Source organism: Callithrix jacchus, chromosome 11, assembly GCF_049354715.1.
Source record: "Callithrix jacchus isolate 240 chromosome 11, calJac240_pri, whole genome shotgun sequence".
Taxonomy (NCBI): Eukaryota; Metazoa; Chordata; class Mammalia; order Primates; family Cebidae; genus Callithrix; species Callithrix jacchus.
The window spans coordinates 27,985,001-27,995,406 of NC_133512.1; positions in this window are offsets into that span (position 1 = coordinate 27,985,001).

Genomic DNA, 10,406 nt, shown 5'->3' on the forward strand with positions numbered 1-10,406 from the left:
GTTTCACTCTACACTTCTTAAGGAAAGGAGCCACACAAGTCTCCAGTTGGGATGACGAAGCCATAATCAGAGCATCTGGTCTCTCTGCCTCCAGCGAGGCTGGGCATTTCCCAGCAATATGTTCCCCAGGGTTTTCTGGTTTGGAGTCAAGCCCCTGAGATACTGTCTCACAGTTAAGTAGATCATGCAATTAGACAGAGGAGCTCTCTTGCTCTCTCTCTCACTCTCTGTCTGTTTTCAGTGTAGTTGCTTCCTCAGTTTGTGTTAATTCTAATAAGGCCAGTTAGAAGTCAAGCCATTCCACCTTCCAGCAACATGTTAACAAGGAGATAGTGTGCAAAGTTCATATCATTTTGATTTTTTGAAACATAAAAAATTTTTGGAAATTCAATTGAAACTGTAGTGGAATCCCTACCATCCCTGATATTTCACCAGATTCATAGTTTCGTGCTTCACTGGAAAGAGCAATTGATCAGAAGCACTGCGTAGCCCCAGCTCTGATGCTAACCGGCTGTGTAGACTGCTCCCTTTTCTCTAGTCTCCTCTGCCAGTGGTGATAATGCGTGTGCTTCCCGTCTAACTCATGGAGTTGCCACGCTAAGAACCAACTGAAGTAACATGAAAGTATTTTGGAAATATACAATGCAAGGTTGTCATTACTGCTGCCGTGGCTTATTTTAGTTGCTTGAGACCATACAGAATGGCGGGGGAAAGGCTGATTTTATTCCACTAGCTACTCCCATTATTCTCTTAGGCAAGACACAAAGCTGATTCTTCCCTCTCCATGCAAACCATTCTGCACTTACATACTTGTTGGATCTCACTCCTGCCTCTAAAGACCGCAAGGGAAAGAGATTCTATTCCACCTAGGCAACTCATTCTGGAGTTCAAAAACCTCAGTATCCGGAAGTTCTGTCAATGTCTAGCCATAGCCCTTTGTACTGCCAACTAACTAATTACCTCTGACTCTGATTTCAGAGATGAGGATTCTCTCTTTCACCCTACCATGATCTTCAAGGCTGTTTGAGACTTCGGTGCTGTGTTTTCTTCTTCCTCTCTCCAGCGGAGGAAACACAAGATTTTCACATCCAGTTCAGAGGAATGTCAAGAATTTATTTTACATGCAGTTGAAAGGATGATGCTGCAAGAACCGATGACTCAGATTGAGGCTGAGGACAGGCCCTTAGATGAAGGGAATATTTAAAAGTCACCAACCACAAAGGCATCTCCTGAAGTCGAACATAGTGTTCCCATCTGTTGCCCAGCAAAGAATGCCCAGGCAGAGCAGATCGAAGAAAACCAATGTTTTATGGTGACAGTTCTAGCACCCTAGGGCTGCAGCTCTCAAAGTTCTGCTCTTCCCTGGCCAAGCCAGTGGAAGCGTCCGGCAATGTTCTGTTTTCCAGAAGCTTCCTTTGTAAGACTTGAGAATGCTCTTGTATTAGTCCACTCTTGCACTGATATAAAGAAATACCTGAACTGGGTAATTTATAAAGAAAATAAGTTTAATTGGGTCACAGTTCTGCAAGTTGTATAGGAAGCATAGTGGCTTCTGCTCCTGGGAAGCCTCAGGAAGCTTCCAATCAGGGTGGAAGGAAAGGGGAGAGCACACACTTCACATGGCCAGAGCAAGAGGAAGAGAGAGCGAGGAGATGCTACACTCTTTCAAACAACCAGATCTCGCAAGAACTCCTACCACGAGAACAGCAGCAAGGGCATGGTGCTAAACCATTCATGACAAACTGCCTCCACGGTCCAGTCACCTCCCACCAGGTCCCACCTCCAACATTAGAGATTATAATTTGACATGCGATTTGGGTGGGGACACAGATTCAAACCACGTTAGCTCACAAGACTCAGGGACATATATACCACCATCTGTATTTTACAGAGAGAGAAATTCAGATACATTGTTCATCCTTTTTTGCAACTTTCTGCACCTACATAGTGGGCTCTTTATCAAAGCAAAGCTAGGGTATTTTTCAATGGTGCTAGAATATTGATATAAGTTCCAGCACTGTGATTTATTTCTACAGAGAGGCTTTCTTTTTTTTTGTTTTCTTTTTCATCCTGCTGCAAAGGAACCACTTTCTGTAAGACAGATAATTTTGAGTTTGAGTATAATGTTGTCAATCAGGAGGCAGGGATGGGAAAGCTCCACCCTTACATTGACTTACACCTAGGGCAGAAAAGGGTCTTCTGGAGATCAGAATCCCATTGGTCTTTGTCACTGAAGCAGCAATCCCTCTCCTGTAGTTGTTGTATACAATGGGGAGTCTCCGAGCCCAGAGTGACCTGCAGAGTCTCAGATCACAGTCCATCTTCAGCTCTGTCAGCCCTTCAGCATGTGGGCATTGGCATCAGATCCTGGCACTAGGCCTGCCTCTAATATTAGTGGGGGCCAGGGCAACAGTACAGCTGGAAGCCCCAGGCACTCCACCTGCCCCACCTCTCTTCCCATCCCTGGCTCCACTTTGCACTGAAAAGGATTTGGGGACCCAAGTTCCATCTGCTGCACTCCCCAAAACGTCTGCCTTCAGCCACCACTCAGATCAATCAAGTAGCATATTCTAAAATAGGGACGGGGCATGGCCTCCAGGTAGTCACCTCCTCTTGGCCCCCGGTCTTTTTCCTCCATGGAGTTAGGGGGTATGATTTGAATGGATGGTGTCCTCTCTAAAATTCATATTGAAATGTAATCCCCAGTGTCACATTATTAAGATACGTGGCCTTTGACAGGTAAGTCATAAGGGCTCTGCCATCATGAATGGGATTAGTGTCCTTATAAAAGGGCTTGAGGTTGGAGGGAGTGTTTCCAGCCCTTCCATCCCTTCTGCCGTGTAAAGACACATCATTTCTCCCCTCCAGAGGATGCAGCAACGAGGCACCATTTTGGAGGCAGAGAGCAGCCCCTACCAGACACCAGTGCTGCTGGTGCCTTGATCTGGGACATCCAGCTTTCAGAACCATGAGAAATAAATTTCTATGGTTTATAAGTTACCTAGTCTGTGGTATTTTGTTATAGCACCACAAATGGACTAAGACAGAAGACGGAGGGAGAGGGAAGGTAGAGCATGGCATTTTAAAGCTGGAGCCTAAACCCTTTCACTTGCTACCTGAGGAAATTGCTGAAACTGTCTCTGCCTTAAATTTCCCATCTGTGAAATGGGAATAATAGGGATACTTTCCTCATTGGCTAGTATGAGCACTAAATGAGATAATTCATGTAGCGCACTTAGAACAGTGAGAGCTTATAGTAATGCTCATGAATGATGACCATGATTGTTCTTACTTCACACCTGTAGAGTCTGAATTCCAGGCAGGTAACCACTCCGCCAACCGCTCTGTTCACCTCCAGTCCCATTTAAACACCCTTGCCACTACGCAGTTGCCACCAAGCAGTGTACAGTTTTAGACCGGTGCTGCCCAATAGAAAGTTGATGCAAAACAATAAATAATACTTAGTTTTCTTTTTAAAAATAACTTCAACTTATTCGGGGTTACATATGCAGGTTTGTTACATGGGTATATTGTGTGATGCTGAGGGTTTGGGGTACAATGGACGCCATCACCCAGACAGCATAGTACCAGTAGTTTTCAACCCTTGCCCCCTTCCTTCCTCCCACCTCTAGTAGTCTCTAGTGTCTACTGTTGCCATCTTTATGTCCATGAGCAGCCAATGTTTAGCACCTACTTATAACTGAGAACATGCGATATTTGGCTTTCTGTTCCTGCATCAATTTGCTTAGGATAATGTCAAATTTTCTAGTAGTTACATTAAAACAAAGAAAAGAAGGAACAGGCAAGATTAATTTCATAGTGTATTTTTTAACTCAATATATCTGAGATATTATAATTTTGACATGTAGTCAATATAAAAATTATTGACATATCTATGGTTTTGTATGAAAGCTTCCAAATCTGGTATTTATTTTACACTCACAGCACATTGCAACTTGGACCGGCCAAGTTTCACACACCCAATAGCCACACGTGTCTTGTGGCCACCACATCGGCCAGTGCAGCTCTGGATCCTTGCTGCCCATAGTGACCTGCTAATTGGCTGCATCTGCACCAGCAGGCCAGATCTACCCAGTCAGAATCTGCATTTCAGCAAGATCTCTAGGTGATACGTGTACACATTAAGGTTTGAGCAATATTGGACTAACACTATCGGCTAAAAGCAAACTTGGAGCTTGTAGAAAGCAGGAAGGGGCTCTTGCTTCTCACCATTCATTCTTTTTGCCTCTTTTGAGACCCCTCCAGAAACCTTCAAAAATGTAATGCCTACACCCCACTCCTCAGATTCTGATTTAATTGGGTTAAGGAGGGACCTGGGCAATAGGAATTGCTTAAGACATTCCACAGGTGATTCTGACATGTAGCCTGGGTGGAGAATCATGGGCTATAACCCAACACGAAACACTTGGGCCTCATTCAGCCCTCCCAAACACACCTGAACTGCATCCTTGCAGGCTTTGGAGAAAGTCAGGTTGAGCAATACAGCTCAGTAAAAGCAGATAAATCTCCGTAAAATTGTACAAATAGTCCCAATTGTCTCACAAACTCCAAGAAATTAATGCCATATGTGAAAATAGTATCCCCTTGGGAAAATAAGGCATTCTTAATGTGGCTGCTGCTGTCCGTCCCTGGCTACAGACTGCTAGCTCAGGTGATTCCCCTTACGTTACCAAGATATAAGGAAAAGAATTTATACACTTATTAAATGATTCATTATCCTACTAAAAGTCCTCATGTTCAACATATTAATACTGTTGGTCCTTTCCAGGAAATAGTTAAATTCCACAGACATTTATTGAATTCCTACTGTGTTCCATACCTAAAGGGGCTGCAAAGATGTTTCAGTATAACAGATCCTACCCTCAAGGACTTCACCACCTTGTGGGGACCCAGCAAGGGTCTGGGATCCAGGACAGCTGAGTTCTGTCCTTTAGTTTCTCAATCTGTAAAAACTCAAATAAAATGGAACATGTTTATTACCAGTACTTAGAGTGTCTAAGGGATTTCAAGCATCATCACTTTTTAATATTATTGTAAGCATTTTTTAACCTTAAAAAGTAATTTCAAAGTATAAACTTTCTGAAGTCATCCAGTTTCTTCTTGCAAAGAAAGCTTTCTGGATAAAGGATAAATATAATTTTAAGTCACTACGGGTCCAACTTGATCATTTCCCCCCACTATTTTGAAATGCTATACATTTAACACAGTAATGAAATGGTAAGGGATATGCAAAGTTTTAAATTATGCAAATCACAAATGCTAGAAAGGAAGACTTTTTGGCACTCTATTTCCTTCCAGAATTCTTGTGTGTGGGTTGGGTGAGTGTGCACATGGGCACGTGCTTGCATTTTTTCTTGCCTGAAAAGGAACACGAAAAGGCAGATGAGGAAAGAGAGAAGGGACCGTCAAAAAGACAGTGACTGTGTCTCAAAACAAACAAACAAAAAATACAGTGAGAGAGGCAGCGGGAGGTGTAAGTAGAGAAGTAGGAGAAAAGACGACTTTGAAAGGCTGCCTTGAGGGGGAACACAGGACCAGTGAGAGGAGAAAAATCTGTTTGAAGGTCGCCTGCCCCACCCGCTGGCAAGGACCTAAGTTTTCCCCAGGAGCAGACGGCACTGCCCCTGCTGGAAACTGACAGGACTTCTGCCCCAAGGGAAAAATAAAGTCCCATTTTAAGAGCAAATCAAGTTGACAACACTTTGCCATTCTGTCTTATTGGGTTGAGTCTTAGCGTAGCCACCTTGAAGAGCCATTTAACAGGTATCAGGCTGACTGTTCATAGCTGAAAAGCCTCTCTGACAGAACATAAGGCTCAGAGCTGGCCACTGCACCCTTCACACAATCCCTCACCACCTCGTCCCTCCCTCACCATGTGTGCAGCCAGGTGACGGGGCTTGGCAGGTGCCTCTCTGCTCTCTCTTGCAATCCTCCATCATGGTACCCTCACATCCTTCTGGGCATGCAGGCAGCAGTTTGGCTCGTGAGATTGTAAATGTCAGCCTACCATCACCTGTCTTTCCTTGCTCATCACCCTCAGGGGCACAGTCGATCTGAAGCAGACCGTGAGCACCATCATGGCAGGAAAAATGGATATACCGAGCCAAAGGAGTATGATTAAAAGGCCTAACTCCCTTCTCTCCCCATTTCTGGCGTTGGCCCTGCTGAGCCCATCTCTCAGGAAGATTGCCTTTGTGACAGCGTGACACCCAGGAAGGAATAATAGCACATTTCCACAAGTCCCTTCTTGTGAAAATATAACATGTCAGGAAACAGGGGGAGAGATGGAGGGGCAGGAGGGAAACTTTGTAGCTGACACCAGCTGTAGCTGTTTCCCCATTTTTGGATGCCTGCATGGTTCTGCTAAATGGTGGGGGAGCAGCTGGGGCAGCCAGGGAGGGAGCTGAAGCCTGGCGGTGATTCAGACACACAGAGCTTGCTGAACCAGTGTGTTTTATAAGAAGGTGGCAGAAAAGGGAAGTGGAAAGGGAATGACTAATAAGGAAGTAATTTTGAAACAGAACCTGTCTGGGTTTGGAAGCCAGAGTGACAGCCCCAGGTGGGAGAGGGAGCAAGGCTGTTATTAGAATTGACGAACACAGAAGTGCTGCATCACTCAAGAGCCCTGGCTGTCTCCATCTCAACTCTTGCGCAAGTGGCCCTCTATCAGGGTGAACCACACAGGAACGAGGTGCTTTAGACAGACGCAGGATTTACACTGCCAGAGCCTCAGCTGAAGAGGCCTGACCCAGGTGGAGGGCCTGCAGATAAGAGAATGAGTGCAAAAATAGAAGGATCAAGAGATTAATTATAAAGCAAATATAGCAACAGAGCAGAAAACGCCGACAATTGAAGGGGAAAATCCACGCTATTCCACCAGCCTAATGGTGGTATTTTCATTCTGTGAATCCTTTCCTAGCCTTGCCCCCATATACACATTTTTACAAAATGTTCAGTGTACCCAGAATTTCATACTTGCTTTTTTCATTTGTCTTTACATCAGAAACATTTCTCATGTTATTTCACACTCTTATCATTGATAATTGTTATAAAATATTTTACCTAATGGATATACCATAATTTACTGAACTATTTACTCTACTTTAAAAAGTAAGATTACTTTTAAAAAAAATAGATGTATTTGAGGTATAATTGATACACAATAATCCATACAAATTTAAAATGTATAATTTGATAATCTTGACATGTGTTGGCCTGTGAAACCATCACTACAATTAAAATTAAAACATATCCCTCACTCCTCCACCAAATTTCCTCCAACCCCTTTGCAACCTCTCTCTCTTCCCCAGGTCATTTCTACTTGTTAGGTTTTTATTTGGGTGATCTTCCATGCCTCCTTGTATTCATATACTTGTGTAGTCCCCTCTCTCTTGAATATGGGCTGCCTTGTGATCTGTTTTAAACAATGGATTGTGGTGAAAGTGATGCTATGTTAGTTTCAGGCATATGCCTTAGAAAAGACTAGCAGTTTATGTGTTTGCACTCTTGCAATGTTTCATCTTGGAATTTAGCTGTCATGCTGTGAGGAAGGTCAAGCAACCAGGTAGAAAGGAGCCCTGGAAGAAAACGAAGACCCCTGGCTGAGAGCCCTAGCTGAGCTCCTAGGCAGCAGCCACAGCCCCAGCCAGCCATTTGGAGCTTCCAAGCATGCTAGTGCTCCAGCCCACACCACATGTAGAGAACTGCCCAGTCAACTCACAGAGTCCTGAGAAATTACAAATCATCATAGTCTAAGCCACTAAGTTTTTTTGGAAGTGGTTTGTTACACAATTACGAGTAAGTAAAATAGGCTGAGAACATAAGCAATTTTTGTTAGGATGGAGTCCTATTACTGGAGAGTCCCATGGAACAGAGAGAGAGAGAAGTGAAGCAGGATTTTTTTTCAATTCCATGTCACTCTCCAGCTGTTGTCTCCTTTAGTGCTAAATTTCTTAACAACATGCTGATCTCTGCTGTCCATCCTTCCTTGCCTTGAGCCCACTCTTAAAATTGGGCTTCCATTCCTATTACCCTTAAAAATGCTCTTCCTGGAGTCACCAGTGAATTTTTTATTGCTCAGCCAAGAGGAAGCTTCAGTCCTCATCTTATATGATATATCAGCCACATTTCTCCTCCTTCCTTAAATCATCTTCCCACATGTATTGGGTAAGATAGATATTGGTTCAGCCACATCTCAGAGACCTAAAGAAATAGTGGCTTAAAAAGCACAGGATTTTATTGCACTGTCACACAAACATTGGAGTTGGTGTGTTGGATCTCCTCTGCAACATTGTTCTGAGCCCTGGTTCTTTCTATCTTGTTGCTCCAACATCCTTAGGTATCTCACCTGTCTGTGTGGTTCAGGATGGTTTTTCCCATAGCTGCAGTCCACTGAAAAAGGAAAAATGTATAAGGGAGAGCATATCCTTTCCCTTTAAGAGAATAATCTTAGTTGCACACATTGTGTTCAGATCCTGTAGCCGGAAAAGTCACATGGTCACATCTTGCTGCAACGTTGATAGTGCAGTCTTTAGCTAAGTGAACATGCATGCAGCCAACATTTCTACCACCGTGGAAGAAAAGGAGTATGGATGATGGGCCAACTGGCAGTCTCTGTCATACTCGCCTTTGTCACTCCTCATTCTCCTTTGTAAGCTTCTCTTTTTCCTCCCAGTCTTGCAAGGCTGTGATATTCCACAGGCCTTGACCTACCTCTCCGGCTTCTCATTCTGCACATACTGTGCTCCCTGTAGTTTAAACAGCTACAGAATGTTCTGTTTGTAACCTCCTATGGCCGTCCTGCCAATCCTCCCCTCCTTTACCCACTACCCTGTGTCATCATTATCATGTTTCTAAGGGAAAATAGATTTGTTTTAAAATTAGCCACAGCTCATCTATAGAGCTAAGGTATATGTGTGGGAGGAGAAAGAGGTTAGAGAGGACTTTAACGTGTTTTTGCAAACTTGGCAGAAATATTTTTTTAAACATATTTTTTCTTTTTTGGATCATGGATCACCTTTTTTTTTTTAACCTTTAGAAAAGTGTAAGAAGACTCTATGGAGAAAAGCCATATGGAATCTGAATTCCCTAGGCATGGTTAATAATAGCCAACTTTCATAGACTATTCAGCGCATTATAAATCCCTTAATCTCCTGTAATCTATACAACTAATCCGTAAGGAAGCTGTTATCCATATGTTACTAATGAGGACGATGGTAATCAGATTGGTGGTCACCTGCCAGAATCACATAGCTAGCGTGGCGCAGTCAGGACTTGAGCACATGTGTTCCGTGGATCTGCACTGTTCCCACCTGGAGGCTTCCAGGTGTGGCTGATAGTGTTTCCTGAAGGAACGCTTGGGGCTAGACAGGTCATAAAGGGGTCTGGCTGCCTGAGAGTAGGGGATGCTTATATATTGGCAGAGGATGGGTTCAACTGCAGATCTGTGTGGAAGCAGAGAGTGGAGAAGTTTGGTAAAGGTTATAATTAAAACCCAAGTCCTAATTCTTGGAAAGTTGCACACTCAGATCCTGCACAGGAACCCTGGGGAGCGGGAAGCGGGGAAGCTTTCTTATGACTGTTGCATGCTGATCTTCCTGCCTGAGGCTGGGTTTGGGGCTTTCCCTCTCTTTTGCTGTTACCAGGTTCTTACAGGCCTCTCTGTCAGCCTGACACTGGCTTCACAGTCTTGCAGTGGTGTAATTAACATGTGGGCTTGGGAGGAAATTAACATTTGAGTTTATGCAGGTGAAGGGAGGTACAGCTGATCTAGAGCATCTGTAGGCCTCCTGGGATTCTGGGAATGCTTGGGCCTTTCTCCACTTCCCCCTGGTTGGAGGATGCAGGAGCCAATTGACCGGAAGTCTGAGGCACGCTGGGCCCAGAAATAGACAAGTGCATTCCTCACGTGTGTCCTGAAATGATCTCACCCACACACCTGGGGGTGAGAGTAAGATAGGCAAGGCTCAAAACCATGCTCAGGCACCGCCATTCACTCTCTCCAAGCAGAGCAGTCAAACAACAATCATGCCAGACTTTTTTCTCCTTAAAATAGCTGAGGGGCTCAGTTTTTTTTCGGCAACACTTGAAAAGTGAAAAACCTTGATTCAGATGAAAGCCTACTGTTGATATTAATCTAATTGATGAGATTTTTTGCCCTTATTGAGGTATAATTACATACAATAAAGAGCTTCCTTTTAAAGTGTATGATTTGATGACTTTTCCCAGGCATGCTCACTTGTGAAATCACCAGCACAATCAAGATACAGAACATTTCCATCACCCCTAAAAGCTTCCTCATTCCCCTTTGCAGTACTTTCCACCCTCTGCCCCTGGGTCCAACACTGCCGATCTGCTTTTTTGTCACTATGGACTAATAAACCTTT